Below are 5,353 nucleotides of genomic sequence, written 5' to 3' on the forward strand. Positions count from 1 at the left end.
TTTTCCTAATTTTTGAGATGGTTCTAATAATATTTAAAAAATTAATAGTTTTTTCAAAATGAAAAAATGAAAAAATCTTGTTGATTTATCAAAAAAGGCACTTTGATCACATCTGAGATAATTAATAATAGAAAAATAAAAACATATGAAATGTTTTCTCTGCTTTGGTGAGTAAGGTCAGGTCCCCCTAGTGTGGTTGTCATTGTCTTTGCCCTGTGCATCAATGTGGCCCTGAGCTCTACCTGCTAGGCTAGAAAATGCAATGTCCTACTATAATGATTTGTGACCCTACACTTGATTTGTGACAGTTACCTGAGGACTTAGAAAGGGGTGAAGGACAACTGTGAATTCTTCTGTACTTCACAGGAAGTCAGGTGGATCTCCAGATGTCAAAATTCGAAAGGAATGATTGAACTCAAGATAAAAAACAAATAATATTTAGAGAAAACAAAGTTCAATATTCAGAACAATTTTTGGAAAGTAATTCCTACACTTAACTTACTGGTAGGTGGCTTTAGGCCTGGAAATTGGGAACGTATTTCTGCTAAAGGTATTTCAATCATTCAAGGACACTGTTGAGATAGAGCTAGGTGGTCAGAGGCTGCTCAGGAAAGGGATAGGGACACACACTGTGGCACATTGAAGTGTTTCATGTGCAAGGAAGTAGGAATGAAAAAAATCACACTTCATATTACTGTGTACCTATGATTCACACACTCTTCTAAGCAAACAGGATGGCACAATGAAGAAAAGAATCTCTGACTACACAAGGTTTGGACAACACAAAATAAACAAAATATATTATTTACCGAGTCAGATAATCTTAAGCAACATAAGGGAAATAAGCCAGGTATAAAATGTAAGAAATGGTATGGGTGCTAGTTTGGGATGGGGTGGTGAGGAAAATATTAGTTGAGGAGATATTAATTAAGGAGACATGATGGGTGAATCTATCTGGGGAACACATTACAGACAGAAAGAGCAGAAAGATGTATGATAAAGGTCACTTTCCATGTCAGTAACCACTCTAGGGTTTTACACTTTATTCAAGACAAATAGCAACAAATTTCGTGATGAAATTTGCCTCTACAAAAAATCATTGTGTTTTCATTTGAACTTCATTTGTTTTAGCAAGTAATCATTTTATGGCCATTTTTATTTCAAGTATAGAATACCAAAAGAAAATTTTTTATTTAATCATTGTTAACCTTCCTGTAAAATCATGTAAGTAGCATATTAACTGTAACTGTAACATTTTTATAAATCAATATGTTATAACTAATCACATACCCATTTGACTACTCTGATCCTACCCAGTCTCTTCCTTCACTGAGAGAGATTATCATGAATTTGGTGTCTGTGCAACCAGTTCTTTTCCCACACTTGTGCACACACTCACAAACACACTCGATATTATCACTTTGTGTGTGAATGTGTTTTAATGTTTGTGTTTTAAGTGGTAGTGTACTATTTGCCTCATTCTGCAGCCTTTTCCTGAAACTAAACAACATGTCAATCAAGCTTTACCAGTTGTTATGAGGAGGCACCTCTGTCCTTTCAACTGCTGTACAGGATTCCATTGCCATATGCTTAAATGTGTATATTTGTTAGGGTGTGAACATGAGTGTTTGCCCAGCTATGTGAGCACATTTGCTTGTGCATGAGTGTGCTATTTTATTTAGTGGCTCTGACTACCTGTACAACATGAAACACTTTTGATTTTCTTACACTATTTTCAAATAAGATATGAAATCTCCTTTTCTATTACTTAATGCCATGCCCATAATTTGCTGGTCAATTTCACACATTGAAATTCAGTTTCAAATTCTAATATAATATGAAGTTTAATTTTCAGTCCTTTCCATCCCCAGCAGTGCCTTCCTCTCTCCTCAGGTCCTGGTTTCTTCCCCTTCTAGGCCCTTCAAGTTCTGCCTCTGGCAGAGCACCCCACAAACTTCTGATGACTACATGAGTTCATATTCTCTCTCTCTCTCTCTCTCTCTCTCTCTCTCTCTCTCTCTCTCTCTCTCTCTCTCTCTCTCTCTCTCTCTCTATCCCTTTTCTACTCTTTTGCCCTCCATCTGTGATTTAATTGGTACTTTAAAAAATTTACTTTAGGGCCCTGGGGGCGGGGTGGGGGGCGGGGGTGGGTGCCTCCGCCGCCGCGGAGCTGCTGCTCGGCGCGTTTTGCATGAAGATGGCCGCTCCCACCGCCAGCAAGGCAGCCTCCCTGGGCTGGATTTCAGGTCAGGAGCTCGGGTGGAGGAATTGAACAAACTCATCCAAGAATTTACGAAGCACGACCAGCGGGAATACGACGACCAGAGAGCGCTGGAGATTCACACAGCTAAGGATTTCATCTTTTCCATGCTGGGAATGGTGCAAAAGCTGGACCAAAAACTTCCAGTGGCTAACGAGTACCTGTTGCTCTCTGGAGGAGTCCGGGAAGGTGTGGTGGATCTGGACTTAGATGAGCTAAATGTCTATGCCCGGGATACTGACTATGATATGGACTTTACCCTTCTGGTGCCAGCCCTTAAACTGCATGATCGCAATCAGCCTGTGACTCTCGATATGCGTCACTCAGCCTTGTGCCACTCCTGGCTCAGCCTTCGTCTCTTTGATGAGGGAACAATCAGTAAATGGAAAGACTGCTGCACCATCGTAGACCACATCAATGGTGCCACCAACTACTTCTTCTCCCGTACCAAAGTGGCCGACTGGTTCTATGACTCCATCAGCATTGTCCTATCAGAGATCCAGAAGAAGCCCCAGCGAGGGATGCCAAAGGTGGAAAAGGTAGAAAAGAATGGGACCATCATCTCCATCATTCTGGGTGTGGGGAGCAGTCGCATGTTGTACGATATCGTCCCAGTGGTATCTTTCAAAGGTTGGCCTGCAGTGGCCCAGAGCTGGCTCATGGAAAATCACTTTTGGGATGGGAAGATAACCGAGGAGGAAGTCATCAGTGGGTTTTACTTGGTGCCTGCTTGCTCCTACAAGGGTAAGAAGGACAACGAGTGGCGGCTGTCCTTTGCCAGGAGCGAGGTGCAGTTGAAGAAGTGCATCTCTAGCAGTCTCATGCAGGCCTACCAGGCCTGCAAAGCCATCATCATCAAACTCCTGTCCCGGCCCAAGGCCATTAGCCCCTATCACCTGCGGAGCATGATGCTCTGGGCCTGCGACAGACTTCCTGCCAACTATCTGGCTCAAGAAGACTATGCCACCCACTTTTTGCTGGGCCTCATTGATGACCTGCAACACTGTCTGGTCAACAAGATGTGCCCCAATTATTTCATCCCTCAGTGCAACATGCTGGAGCACCTGTCGGAGGAGACGGTCATGCTCCACGCCCGCAAGCTCTCCTCCGTGCGCTCAGATCCCGCGGAGCACTTGCGCACGGCCATCGAGCACATCAAGGCAGCCAACCGACTGACGCTGGACCTCCAGCGGCGCGGCAGCACCACCAGCATCCCCTCCCCGCAGTCGGACGGAGGGGACCCCAACCAGCCTGATGACCATTTGGCAAAAAAACTGCAGCAGCTCGTGACTGAGAATCCGGGGAAGTCCATCTCTGTCTTTATTAACCCCGATGATGTCACAAGGCCCCACTTCAGAATTGATGATAAATTTTTCTGAGTGTTTTGCTGACTTTTTTTTTTTTTTGGGGGGGGGGGTCTCTCCTGGTTCTAAAACTCCCATAACCTTCAGTGTGGTTTGTGATTCTGTCTTTCCGTTTTTTACATATCCAGCTTAGATTGGATTTGTTAAGAACAAATTTTAAGTTTCCTGGTTCTGCAGGATGGTGCAGGCTCTGAAACAGTATATTACTATTTCATACTCTGCCTCTGATTTTGTCATGTATGTTTTCCCGTCATTGTCCTGTAGTTTTGTTTGTTGGTTTTGTTGCTGTTTGTTTTTTAAGGAGAACTTGAGCCATAGATGAATATGCCCATGAATCCTCTTGTTTTTTTTTTTTTCTTTCTTTCTTTTTTCTGTTTCATACTTTGAGCAGAATTTATTAATAGGACTTGGGAAACAAATCTCTGACATTTAAGAATTCTAATATATTTTTGTTTTCTTTCTGTCTTTATTTTTCTAATGAGTTTTCATCACTGTGGATATTTGAGAATCTTAAGAACCTGGGAACTACCTGGCACGTTGACTGGATTTCTTTCTTTTGATCAGTGACCAGAGTGGTTTCCCCTTTTTCCACCAGACTATGTAAACTTTGAAAGTAATAATGCTACAAATTGTGTTTTGGGGACAACTTCACTGAATGTAATTGTCCTGGACCCAGCGAACATTGGATGGTTTGGAAGAGTATGTTTGATAGCTTTCCAAACAAATTTAAGGTTTCCAAATGTTATTTTTAGCATGTATAATTATTTGAAGCCTTATTTAAGTCCTGTTAAAGAATATACCATTATAATTGTTATTTGCACTAATGAAATCTTTGCCATTGTCAGAGTTGCGATGTGTGTTTCAGTAGGAATTAACATCTACTCTTGAAATGCTATCAGTTGTTCATTTAGCCCATTTCTCTCAGTTGATAGAATGATTCTTTGTGTTTGTTTAGTTCTCCTTTAATTGTGGGGTCCTTTTTTGCCCTCTTTGATATTCCTGGTTCCTAACTTACTGAGAGAAATTTTTAAAGCTTTATACCTGTTCATTGACTCTATCTAAAGTTGGGGAAGATACATACTTGATAAAGTAGGTGTCTTTGTATTTATTTCTTTTGGGGTTCTAGAGGTGAGTTTTTGGTTATTATTATTTTTTTAAATGAAGTCTCTTTATTTCTCCTGAGCTTTTGAGGAAAACTGGCAGGAAAATTTTATTATCCTCAAAGAGAAGATAACACATCTGTTCAAAAGCAGGTGTTACTGTAGAGCTGGAACCAGGAAAATCTGTGTGGCAGCGTTGGAACAGAGGTGTCCTGTCTTCATGAGTGAAATTCCTTGCCAGTTGTAGGTGCTTCAAGACATTGGCTCCCTGCTTTGGTCTGGATTCATGGCAAACTGCTGTTCGAGGGTCAAGAGACCTGCTGCTCTCCCAAAGGATACCCATGATGTCTACTCATGGAAAAGTCAAGCAACATCTTGGTTTTCTTCCTGAATGTCCAGACTCATAAGTTGGATTTTTGCCATTTGGAATCAGGCATATGTGGTCTTGGGTTTTTGCATGGGAATTAATGTAATGCTTATAAATGAAAATGAAATCATTCAACGAACTTAAGTTAATTGCAGAAATAATAATAAAAAAGAAGCATACTGAAAAAAAAAATTTACTTTAATTGACAAATAATTGTGTATATTTATAGAGTATACTGTGATGTTTTGGTCTATGTATACAT

At 41.0% G+C, this 5,353-nt stretch overlaps 1 pseudogene; it reads left to right on the forward strand.

Moving 5' to 3' along the window:
- Positions 1-2,191: 2,191 nt before the first annotated feature.
- On the forward strand, positions 2,192-3,639 carry LOC143382915 (nucleotidyltransferase MB21D2 pseudogene; annotated as a pseudogene).
- Positions 3,640-5,353: the final 1,714 nt, after the last annotated feature.

The sequence above is a fragment of the Callospermophilus lateralis genome, chromosome 17 (genome assembly GCF_048772815.1).
Source record: "Callospermophilus lateralis isolate mCalLat2 chromosome 17, mCalLat2.hap1, whole genome shotgun sequence".
Lineage (NCBI taxonomy): Eukaryota > Metazoa > Chordata > Mammalia > Rodentia > Sciuridae > Callospermophilus > Callospermophilus lateralis.